This window comes from Notolabrus celidotus, chromosome 11 (genome assembly GCF_009762535.1).
Source record: "Notolabrus celidotus isolate fNotCel1 chromosome 11, fNotCel1.pri, whole genome shotgun sequence".
Taxonomy (NCBI): Eukaryota; Metazoa; Chordata; class Actinopteri; order Labriformes; family Labridae; genus Notolabrus; species Notolabrus celidotus.
The window spans coordinates 25670416-25683647 of record NC_048282.1 but is presented as its reverse complement, the minus strand read 5'-3'; positions in this window follow the sequence as shown (position 1 = coordinate 25683647).

Below are 13232 nucleotides of genomic sequence, written 5' to 3'. Positions count from 1 at the left end.
ACATCATTGCCAATAATTACACTTTCAGCATGGCACACTTGAGGTGCGTGAAACAGCTGGTGACTCTCTGCAGAAAGACAGCTGACCAACCTTGAGAATGTGCAATTATTGCATTGGCAAGATGGAGGAATTGGAAGACTTACATTGACATGAATAGTTTTACCTGTGTTTTCTTGCACTAAATAATTGACATGTTACCTTCAATACAATCTACATTTATACAGCAGTAGAAATATGGTAATGAATATAGATGGATAGAACATAACATAACAGAAGTGAGCTGAGCTGTTATAACATAACAGCTCACTTCCATGTCATCCAGTTAGGGGACAGCCTTTATAATGAACTCATTGGGGGCATTAAACACAAATGAGTTTGAGGAAGTGTTAAGTCTGCTCTAACAACAGACAAGAAACAGCAACAACTCATCCATATTCAACTTACTAACATATAATTTTAGTAAAGTATGGTTTAAATTTCCTGTAAAACACATAATGAGAACACAATCTCTCTTCAAGTAGAGTCCATCTCAAAGACAAAGCTTGTTTCCCTTTTTATGAAGGATTGTGCAAAAATTGAATTAATCAAGACCCATAGAAGTTTGGAATTATTAGAGATGAAGACTTAAATACTTTTTCTTTTAATTTGGAATGGTTTTAATTGATGTGGTTATGAACTCAACATTGCTTACTGGCCTGTCAAAACTCTTTAACCTCAAACAATGAAGCTTAAAGTTGTACTGAAGCCCTTCACTTTGAATCCTGCACAAGACGCCAGACTCAAACCACACAAGCCTGTATTATGTACTGGTCTGGATATCAAGCCAGCAGTTTAAAACCCGTATCTGGGATTTATTTTTAATGCATCAATTGCAGCAAACGTTCATAGATTCTTGAAGAGTATAAGACTAAATAAGAGGGTACAGAGCCACTGATCCTGAAACTTTTCACTGACAATCAAGCTCGAATTACCACCAAGAATCTCCACAGTGGCTGCAAACAATAAAACACATAAAATGAACCATTTAATTTTCAAAATTACATTAAAGTCAAATTTGCATTTAATGTGCCTCAATGCGCTGCAATGTACCACAACTGACTGAATTGATTTTAAGAGAGAATTCAGATTTCAGTCTAATATAATTTACATAATCAAAACCAGTGTGAAGGCTCAAAAGTAGGACTTGAAAAACTCAAGTGAGCACAGAGGAAACAAAACTAAAACCAACACTGTCAAACATTTCTCCATTATTTGCCTGTGGCTCAGTGCAGCGTGCTCAAAGAGACAATAAAACAAACTTGACGCCACAGTGGTATTAGTGGGTCTCAGCAAATATTCTGTGTGGAAAGACAAAACTCTCAAATCGTGGATAAAAAAATTGGTTTGAGATGGAGCGTCAGAAAGATAATCTTCCACAACATCAGATGTCCTGCAGTGATTACTAAGATAATGTGTTTGTTTACATCCTGATTAAACTGTTAAACCTATTGCATAAGTGCATTAATAAATAGATTAGATCATTTGTGTTTTTATATTCATGTTTTTATGACTGATATTTTGCTAACAGATGTTTGGTTGCTTGCACATGCTTTAGAGAAGTGGATCTGCTGACTTTAGCAGATTAACAGAAACCACCCTGTTTATCTAAAACCACAGTGTTGTGGCTTGCTCCTGTGAAATGTACTCTGACATGCTAACTTAACCCATAGCAACCACACACAAAAAGGAACAAGCACACATAACAAGCGTCTCGTTATCTGCATCCTGTTTCCTCCCGTGCAAAGAGCTTTGCACATTTTAAACTGAATTCTTTGTTTCAAACCTTTAAACACTGGCCCAGCTGGAATGTTTTTAAGGCCAGCAGGCGGGAATATGACTGAAGTTTACACAAGTGCCTGTACACCACACACTTGCAGAGACTTCTCTGTATCCTCTTGTGTAATAAGAAAGGGCAATCGATACTGTCACACCGAAAAATCAGAACACAGAAAGAGACCAAAGTGAAATTGACAGACAGGGTGGGGGAGTAACAGGTTTAAAGTTAATTTGTGCTCCCTCTCTCCATCTTTCTATATTGTCTCTGCGAGACTCTTCTCCCCTTCATTTCACCGCCCTCTTTCTATTTTTTCTCTTTCTCCATCTACTTGCACACCTACACTGTAGAGGTCATTTTAAAGACAAGGTTTGGCCCAATCAAACTGAAGTTGTATAGCCCTAGTTGTGGCTGCCTGATTGAGAGTGACATTGACACGATTACGACAGACAAACTAGATTAAGAACGACGTGGCACTCCATCCCTTTCTCTGTCTACCCTCTGTTCCTCTCCGTCTACCCTGCTCTGCCTCCTTCATTCCTCTTTGCTCTTGTAGTCTTTGAGTACTCTCTTGTATTTCTCTCAGACTTTGTCCTCCAACAGTACTCTAAAATTCATCTTACTTATTCTTTTGTCTCCTCGACAAAAACATCCCAATACTTCCATAAATTCAGTCTGGTCCCTCTTCATGTGTGGGAGTTGGATCGATTAAAAGGACAGAGGCACCACTGCAAGTCTTTGTTCAGATACCAAACCCAGATACTCTTATGCGTGTTATCCTGCATGTTTTGCTGTTCTTGCCTCGTTCTGGTTGTCCCAATAGACCCAAGTTTGTAGTGCTTTTGGTTCTTGATTTTCACCACCAGCATCCAGAACTAGGACTTCCTTCCAGCAATGCTCAGATTCAAAAGACAACAGTTAATTCTGCATAGAAGCAAGTTTTCCATCTGGTCTGAATGTTGGTACGCCCCCCTGGACAGAATGGGAACCCTGCTCAGTCTGGTGGGTGTCTACGATTCTGAGGTGACACCCAGAATTACCCAAAAACTCAGGATGTGAGGTCACGTTCTCCATCCAGCCTGGCCTTCAACATCTGACGACTGAGTGTCCAGTGATGGCCCCCTCCTGCTGTTATTTTTTTCTTTCATGGATACACAATTTGGTTGACTTTCTTGACTTTCTTTCTCTGACTTTATGATATGCCCTTCGTTACTTTCTCCCTCATTTTCAGTATGCCACTGGAGAGCTTGATAGCAATGTGTGAGTGGTTCCTCTTCCTCTTGGCTTGAGGGTGAAGTGTGGACAGAATCCCAGCCTGGCGGAGCTGACTCCTTCTGGGAAAGGCTGACACAGGATGTGACTACCTATTAGCCGTCCTAAGCTGTGGCACACTGACTGTGGCACCTCTCCTTTCACATCCTCTCTCTAATATGTTATGAGTATAGAAATATTCTGAATGAAAACATTTTTACCTCTCGCACTCTTGCTGTCCCTCCTGTCACAGTACCTATGGTGCAGCCACCTTTTGGTCGGTTAGGAAAGCCAGAATTACTGTTGCTGTCTCAATCTCTCCAGCTCTACTTCCTTAAAGCGTTGGTGAGATTATTTAGGGAGGTAATGACATCATTTTCAGTGTTAAGCGAAGATGAATGACAGTTTAGAGGGCATTGGTAAAAACAGTTTTTAGCCCTAGATGCTCTGACTTACTGTTAATAGGGCTGCCCCATTAAAGAGGCTAAATAAGTCAATGTGGTGTTGCTTTCTCCATCACACGCAGGTCCTGTTTAGTGTGGAATCATAAGCTTCAATTGCTGACTGACTGACTGACTGACTGATGAATCCTTTCAGTTGTCTTTACCAAAAAATCTCTAGTTTCAGTTTCCCACTTTCTAAAAAACACCACTTTTAATTCTGTGGAATTCAAATTCTGGGGAATTCAAAAGCGGCAAAAGGAAACCAAAAGTGGATTTGTTTTGACCTGTTGTTTGGCTCGATTCAAAATGCTCATATTGGGCACTTGAAGTATTAATTTCCCACTATTATCTGACATTGGACACAACAATAAACCGAGAAAATATAGGAAAGTTTATGAAATCTTCATTTAGGATGACACCATCTGTCATGCTTCTCAAATATACCTTTTCTTTGTCTTCCTCAGATCTGTCTTGATTTTTTAAACATCTGAATTTTTGTGCTAAATGTGTGAAAATCATCTATATTTTCCATGTGACGTCAGTCCCATTCTGTGTGTTTGTCTTTGTCTGAGCCTGTTTTACTGTGTGTGTGTGTGGTGTGTGTGTGGTGTGTGTGTGTGTGTTTGTGTGTTTGAGCTTGAATTCTGCTTTGAGCGGCGAAAGACAATTGCTTGGTCTGATCTAATAAGCGTTCATCTCATTTCTGAGCTTTCTCTCACCTCCTCTTCTAAACTCTGTTAGTATCGGTGGCCAGATTAGCTTAATGAAGTCCCGGGGAAGTCACTTTCCTTTAAATGTGTCTCCACTCCACACATCCAGTTTCTCAGCCGGCTCTGTCTACCTCCCAGGATGGAGTCCTCATTGCTCTGAGAAAGAGAAAGAGAAAGAAAGGAAGCACTTACTCCCGTTTTTTAGCTTCTCAAAAAAAAATAGCAACCCATACAAACTCTCTTATGCATCACGTCAATTAAATGTGAAGCCATATAATATGTCTTTGAATGTAACACGGCTATTTTGAGTGACATTGATCCCGTGGTGATTGACCTCTGATCTTGGCTCCTCCAGCTGGCCCTCAGGGAACCACAACCAATATGCGCCCATCAGCCTCTCCCAATCAAATCACTGTTGCACATAATACCACTGAGTGCTATTAACTTACCATCAGGTTATGAGGTAGCTTATGACAACACACAAACACTGTGTTGTCTAACATGTGGGTTTTAGAGGAAGAAGCAAAAGGCAAGCGGAAAATACGGTGACAATGAAGTAATTATACACGTACACTCTCCTCGAGGGTAACCACTTTGATCATACATCAGGATTCTCAGCAGAACATAACTCCAAAAGAGCTTTCATTGATTTATCATAAGATAAAGCAAGAAGAACGCATGTGTTGTCATTGCCACATAATTTCCTTCATTCGTGATTTCATCCTAAACACCTAATGCGTGTTTTTATGGCCTGACTCTGAGTTGGTAATCTCTCTCAATGTTCCTGAAGTGTCTCCATTAGTGGTTGCATCAATGGAGTGGTTTTAGTTCCCTTGAGGGATGGAGTAGAAGGACCCCATTCTGTATCTCCTCAGTGATCCATCTGAGACTGGTCAATACAGAATGATTGACCATAGATACGTTGTGTTGTGCAGGACTTCTTTAGCTATTGAGAGGTACAATAAGACTCTATTCTGCAAGAGAGGTTCAGCTTTTTCTTGTTTTTTTTCTGCCTTAGAGAGTATTCATGCTTGTGTATGTGTGAGTGTGTGTGTGGTGATGCCGAAGTCTCTTTCATCCCGGTCGATCCCCGGGGACAGGAGTCATAGTGGGGCATGCACCCTACTCCAGACCTTCTTTGATAATCTTCCCTAATTGGTCTGAGACCAGTCTCATGAGAAAGCTAATTAAAACAAGGTGTTGAAGGGGAAAATAACAAATAATTGTGGTTGTGTGCGTTTACAGTTATGTGAGTGTGTGTGTGTGTGTGTGTGTGTGTGTGTGTGTGTGTGTGTGTGTGTGTGTGTGTGTGTGTGTGTGTGTGGGCAATATCTGTGTATATTTATGCGAGACCATGCTTCAGTGTTGTATTTGTTTACAAAAACATGACTTGCGGTTCAATGGCAAGTGAGTCATCACGTGTTTATAAGAAATGTTTTTCAGCGCTGCATGGTGAGATCTGTTTTATTCACGCCGTATTGCATTTGTTCATGGGATGCATTTCCATACGTGTATAGAGCTACGTGAATATATATGTATGTATGTGTGTTAGAGACAGTAGATTTACTGCAGCTTTGTGACAACATTGATTGAGAGCTGTTTTTTATGCTGCAGTGTTGTGCATTCAGCCAAACATGAGATACATTTTTAGTGTTTTTAGCTCTGGACCTTTCCAATCTTTTCACCTCATTCCTGTGTGTTTTTAGTTTCCCTCCTTCTGATCATATGACTTTGTTTCCTCTGATGTGGCTATTGTTATTTGAAGGTCATTCCTGTTTGGGATCTCTGTGCCCCACATTTATTTTTTCTTCTCTAATATTTGTGACTTGGTTTGTGCAGATGCTTACAGAAAAGGAGAGGAAAAACAGTGGTTAGGTTTGTCAGAGATTCAGAAAAAAAAACAGAGGGGGAAGGAAGAGTCAGAGCATTGAGTGAAACACCTTTCTGTCATGACAGCCTGTTCAATTTGTTCTCTTCTTCTTCTACTTCTTCCCCTCCCTCAATTTCCTTTTTCCATCACTGGCCATCTCCATTTACTTATTGAGCTGTTCTGCCATTGATCTGTCCATCGACTGGGCCCTCTGATCCTCCTCCATCTGTCTACCACTGACAGACTTTTAATTGATGAGAGAGCAGTCAAATTAAGCAATTAGGCCAAGTGGCGGAAAAAGAGACAGAGCGCATGTCTTTTTCAGGTAGACATGAGGCGGAGGGGAGGCGGTGGAAGACGAGGCGGAGGCGGAGGAGGAGGAGAAGGGGGCAAGAGTGGGAAAAAGGAGGAGGAATAAGAGGGAGGGAGTGAGGATGTTGTGAAGGATAATGATGCGGACGGCATAGGCAATGCGGAATGTTTACGCTTTTTCATTTTGGAATTTGAATGAATTTTTCATAGCTATTCATAAAAATCCATCAATATTTCACCTGGGGAGAGTGAAGGATAAAGAGAGGGAGAGGGGAGAGAAAAAAAGGGACCCTTACGGAATGAGTTGTCATGAAAGTCCATTGAAGCAAACAGAGTCGCTGGAGAAGAAGAAAAGAGGGAAGGAGGAGGGATGGAGGGATGTTTATGCCGAGGACACAAACACCTAGGTAGGGGAGCGGTGCGGGAGGAAGGGGAGTGAGAGGAAGGGACGGGAAGGGACGGGGGGGGGGGGGGGGGGGGGGGGGGGGGGGGGGGGGGGGGGGGGGTGGGGGGGGGGGGGGGGGGGGGGGGGGGGGGGGGGGGGGGGGGGGGGGGGGGGGGGGGGGGGGGTGGGGGGGGGGGGGGGTGCATACGACGTAATGTCTGGGTGAGAATGAGAACGGCGGCTGGTGTGGTATGTGTTGGGAGGTGTGTGTGTGTGGTGTGTCGTCTCGAGACAAAGCCGTATCAACCACCCCCTCTAACAGTAACAGCAGGAGTGGGGTTGTGTTAATTTTCACTTTGTCAAACCCCATTATGTGAGAAGAACGTCTGATCCTTCCCATTAGCATATCGGGCCCAGACACCTGCGATGGGATTTCTGGTGACTTATTGCTTTCTTCCTGGGGAGCAGAACCTGGAGTCTGATAGGCATTGTTCAGAATCAACCAGTGGCATTACTTCTCCTGCTCGATCTCTCCCTATACTTTAAACATTTAGATTATTACTCAAATGAATGCAATTTTGAGATGTTGAAATATCATAACAAAGTTGCACAAGATCACAAAAAAATCCCTTTTCTGGCTTTAGCCCGCACTCAGTTTTGATGAATACTGCAAACAAGACATTTTTGATTTACTTAAATTTAAAGCTAAATAGTTTTTTTTTTTTACTGGTCATGAACAGATTGAAATGACTGTGGTGCCTTTTTTTGACCACAGAAGCAAGCAAACTATTAGTAACAAGATGACTGTTTCTATATTGTCGCTTTCAATGCCTGTAACCTGTGTGAGGGGGTAGGTGTCAAACTGATGATTTACAACTAAAAAATAACATTTTTGACTTTTTCCAAAGCAAATATTGAGTGGTGATACACTTCACTGTTAAAAGAAGGCAGGATGAGAGTTTTCTTGTTAGAAAACCACTTCTACTTACTCTGTCCACAGGAGATGCTGAAATCAGCCCCAACGAAAAGTTCAAAGGAGCTTTAAGGCAACAAATTACCTAAAATTACAGTATTTGATAAGGACAACTCTTTAAATTGACACTGTTTACTCCTATATTAGAAGTTTGAATTTAAGTTCAATGCATTAGGGCTTCAGGATCCCCCAGAAGGAGTTGGAATACCTTACCAGAGAGAGGTGGCCTGCTGCCACCGCAACCCAACCTTGGATAAGTGGAAGAAAATGGACAAATGGATGGATGGATGCACTAGAGTTAAATTGTTTGTTGTAAACCAAATGTTTTAACCAAAGTTTAATTTGCCTAGATTTCCGTTTTAATAAGTTTTGTTCTTTTGTTCTTCAATTCAAGTTTCAAAGCAGCTGTGAGGAACTTTACAACTGTGTCATCCATTATCTCTGCCGATCCCTTCTGGAACATGCTTAAATTGACATCTCACCCCTCAAATGTAAGACTGACAGAATCACTGCCATGGAAAATATCAACAGGCTGTAGGGAAAACCAGTTTGTAAACAACCTTGTATGATACAGACACAGTGGCAGACCTGGGATGCATTAAAAAGAATATGTAGAATTAGGAATCTTGTAACTGATGGTCTTGTTGGCTTACAACAGCTCCTTACAACAGCTTAAAGTTTGAAAACTGAAGAGCAACTATCATTGACTATGACTTTTAAAACAAACATAGTTTATGTCTATTTAGCATTTAAACACAGTGAGCAAACATGGCTGACTGCTGATCAGTCCGATTAGCTAAACCCATGTGTTTGGCTCAAATTTATGATACTTTAGTGGTATTTTCATTCTGTTGGACACAAATGAATATTGCTTTTGACTCAATTAAGCCTTTTGCAAGTTTTTTAAGTGAAAAATTGGTTGTCATTATTTCCCCAGTGGCAGGAGGAGGCATGAAGTCTCTCGGCAGCGTAACTACAGTGTGCCAAAAGGGGCAAAATTGCACGTGATAGAAAAAAATTGCATCTCAATTAACTCATCAGCGCTGACAGCCCTGTAAGAAAGTGAACACTGTTGCATCACTAATGTCAGATTTAGTTTTAGGTGTACCTAACAAACAGGTTGTACCTTATTTCCTCGCTTGAAGGTAATACAGAAATGCATTATTCAACTCTGATCTACTGGACAGTCACAGACCAGTGATCAGTGAATAGCTTGACCCTCGCAGCCTCTTGTTGAACTCTGTCCTCCTCACCAGACTGTACCATTAAATCTGCCTCGAGGGAGGAGGTTATGCGGGATGTCATTTGCATGAATTTATGCCAGCAGGCGGGTCAGTCATCTGTCTACAGGTAGTCAATTAAATATCTAATTAAGTGGGGAGGAGTTTGAATAATGTAGAGTATTGACTGGCCTGGCTGGGTGGGAGGGAAGGAGGATGATGCCTTATGTAATCATGTCGGCTGCGGCAGACAGGAGGGCGATATGAACCAGTGGATATTTGTCATACTGTAGAGGCACATGGAATACTGTGGTTATGTAAGGATGGAATACTTTCTTGTAATGCCTTAAGCTGACTTTATACTGTATATCAAAGATTGTGGGTCAAAAATTGAATCTTCTTTTTAACGGTTGCTTCTGTGAACATTAATTAGCACAGATAATATGCCAAGTTACCTCTGGAACAGCCTTATAATGCAACTTTGAAACAGCAAGAGGTAGTAAAAGTGAGAGTACTGGGAACATTTCTGTTAGGCTACACCTGATGTTGGTTCTATCTACTCAGATCCAGTTATAACATCACTCTAAAAAAACACCTGAGTCTTTAAGAGTTCACACTAGCTTGATTTCAAAAGAACAAGAGCTGAAAACAAGATGCCTTAATGACAAAGAGGTAACTCATTAATTGGACGGTTTTCGTTGACCTGTCAACCTGCATCATCAGCACTGAACAACAAAGACGTGTGGGCAAAAGTCGCTGCACTTAATTGCACAGGGTTAAGTAGGTGCTTTGCATCTGCAAACAATCAATTAACATGTCAGCAGTCTCTTCAACGTAGAAGGGTGTCAACAAATAACGCAGCAAGCAAATACCACACTGTATTGCAAGCATATTTCTGCGCAACCCACATTAATTTGTGCTATGTCCCTGCTGTCAAGTGCTGGTGTTTTATTGTATTACTGCTTTCATTTGTACTTTTTCTGCCAACATGATGGTTGCTTCCAAACCCAGCTTCTTGTGAGCCATGTCATGAAAACCATACGTGAGTAATTTGTTATATGCAGAAAATTCTGACTTGATATTGATTTGGAACTTTTCCGTTTGTCTGTCTCAGTTTTACTTATTTTCTTTTCTTATTTCTCTTACATTTATGTAGTGTATGAGATGCTGGCAGCAATCGCAAAACCATCAGAACCCTCTTTATTTTTCATGAGCGCCAGGGCCTGTGTGAGAATTTGTGTGTTTGCCCGTGCTAAGGAGTTACTGGCAGACTAAGCCTGCACACACATTCAATATTTATTCAAAACATGTATAAATATAGGTGGATTATAGCTGTTAAAGAGTCTTAATTAAATCTACATAATATCTCATTACACCTCTACCTTCCTGTCTCTGTTGGTTCAGTAGAAGTGGTCTTTTTTTGCACGCAGTGACAGCTGTTTCTGCAAACCTTTTCACCTAACCCTGCCTTCTGTAACTTCAATTAGTCACATACAAAACAACATCAGCAGCCACAACAATGCAAACATGAACAGGTGCTACATAACATCTTTGGTGTGTTTTTTTTTTGTGTAAGTTTGCAGTGCTATTTTTGTATGTTTGTGCTTGGCACAGTGCCAGGTGATTGCTTGATTCTGCTCTAAAGTGACCATGACCGCAGATATGTCTCTGTTTATGTAGCGTCACAGTGGTTTAAACACAGCTATGCTGTTTTGATGGCAGTGAAACCACAGATGGATACAGATCCAAGCTCAGATAATAGATGATATGAGATGATTGCCCTCTGCAGTCACACGGACAGGCAACAGAGTTCCATGCGGGTCGCTGGTTCATGGAGGTTTCTTTGTAAAGGCAGTGTTTTCAAATAATTTTGGCCTATGGAAAATGAGTAGATAGGAATCAGCATAGAGCAGCACATCGCCATATGACCCAACCCTAGAGAGGGTGATAACGCCCTCGTTACAGTCAGTCTCACACCACGGATAGAGTGAGGTCAAGGTCGAGAATTAAACGCTATCCCCACGTTATAACCTGAGATGAACTAATCAATGCAGTTAAGGCTTTTTTTTTTCAATTTTTTATAGTTATATAATGAAATCACGTTTTTACATTTAAAGATGAAACCTTCTTTTTATTATTTTGTGGGTGCCATTTTGTCATTATAGATATAAACTAGTTTTCAGTGTAATTCAGGGCAGTGTCAGATGGCAAAACCCCAAAATCCATCAGAAGGAGTTAATTCACCGGTGCAACTCATTGTGGAAATAAACCCTGTTTGTTTAAAGTGTTTTGTTTCATAGCGTGCTTTGTGTTTGGGGCAGACAGTCCTGACTGATTGGCATATGGTGAGCATGGTGCTGTGGCACAGCTGACTGCCTCTGACAGACACATACGATGGGGCCTGGGGGAGATGAGTGGAGATTCCCTCATTCCTCACAGGGCGTGTTTATAGTCTCCAGGTCTGTTGTTTTGTTGTCTTGTTTGGTCTCTCTTTGTTCTATTACAGTTGATCAGGCTCAAGAATCACGATTACTCCTACTTCCGTCCCAGTCTGTGTCTCCTTCTTCTCCATATTTCATCTGTCTCCCCTTATTCACCCTAAAACCCTCCCTTTGCCCCCACCCCCCACCAGCTCCCTCCAGATGTGTTAATCAGTACTCCCTGTTTAACACATGATTCACCCCATATGTTTTCTACAGCACAAGGCCTCCACTTGGGAGCTGAGATTGTGTGGTGTTCACATGAGTGAGTGCAACTTTGATGTGTCTTCTCTCTCATTCCTCTCTCTCTCTATTCTTGTGGCGTGCACACGTGGGCATGTGTGGTGTGCTTGAAATCCACCAGGCTTGTCCAGGCTTTCTCCCAAGGGGCTGCTGCTGTCGGCTCAAATCAGCCTCCTCTACCCATGAGTGAGCACACTAATCCATTTGTGTAATCTGAGTACATGTTGTGTGTGCGTATGTGCGTGTATATGTAAGCCTGCTAATCCAGGGGAGGGCCCTGCCTAACACCCCATGAAAACACTCTATTCACCAGCAATTAGAGGCAGGGGCCCTGGGCCCTGCACTACACTGTCCACTGGGAGAGAGGGAGACAAAGGAGGGGGAGGAGAGAAGGGAGGAGAGGAGGAAGATATGAGGCTACCACAGGGATGAGAGGAGGGGCACAGCTCTGAATGTTTGGTGTCTTTTTCCATGAGGGACTAGAGGACCAGGCGGAATATATTTAAGAGTGGAAAGAGACAAATTTCCTCCTTAGATTGTCCTCGAGCCAAACACACACGTCTGTCAACAAGACGAAAACAGAGGCGCTGACCAACAAAATAACTCCTGTCCTCTTTTTTCTGGTGAACCATCATTATGGATAATTGATATCTATCATGAATCCAGACTGATCCTTATCCACTGGGAGAGATTACAGAGAAACAGAGTTGGATAGAGTCACGGTTATGAGTTAACAGTCTGCAGATGATCTCTGTGGAACACGACATCTTTCTTCCATTAGAGTCCGCTGAGAGACACGATTTCATCTCTGCCTCACTGTCTGCCTCTGCGTTTTTTTTCTGTACAAGTATCTTTCTATCTGTGTGTGTTTATTGGGTGTGTTTGTATTGTTGTAGTTGTTGGTTGCCCATGTAACCCAGTGTGAACACTCATGTAAGACACCAAATGTACCGCAAGGAAAACACCAGCACTGGGCCACCGAACAACCACAAAAACAAAATGCACATTGACTTGTGTTTAAGACAGAATAGAAGAAAATGTTGTTTTGCAAATACTTGAGAAAATCATATCAGAGTGGAATGTTCAAAAACCCCACAGAAAGCCATCAGCCAGCAGAGCTGTGTTTTAGATAAAACCAAAATCAACAATCAATCTTAGCTTAGTCATCATTTCTCATAAACAATATAAAACTCCTTGTATGCCTTCTTTTATACTTCTGTACATTTGATTGACGGTTTTTTTATGGTTCCTCTCTCACCTGTTGTCCCACCTGACCAAGTAAGACATCAACGTTAAACAGAGGATGATGTTAGAATGGAAAGATTACCTGAAAAATCCACTGTGTGACAGATAAATGTGAAAAAACAACAAAACTTTCTCAAATGTTTTTTTAAAGGTTATTACCACTGTTTCAAAATACAGGCCAGTCACAAATAAAAAAAAGAGAACAGCTTCACCATGAGGTTGAGCGCCATCCGACACGCAGAATGACATTAGCAAGCAGTCCCACACATCAGCCATACATTGCCACT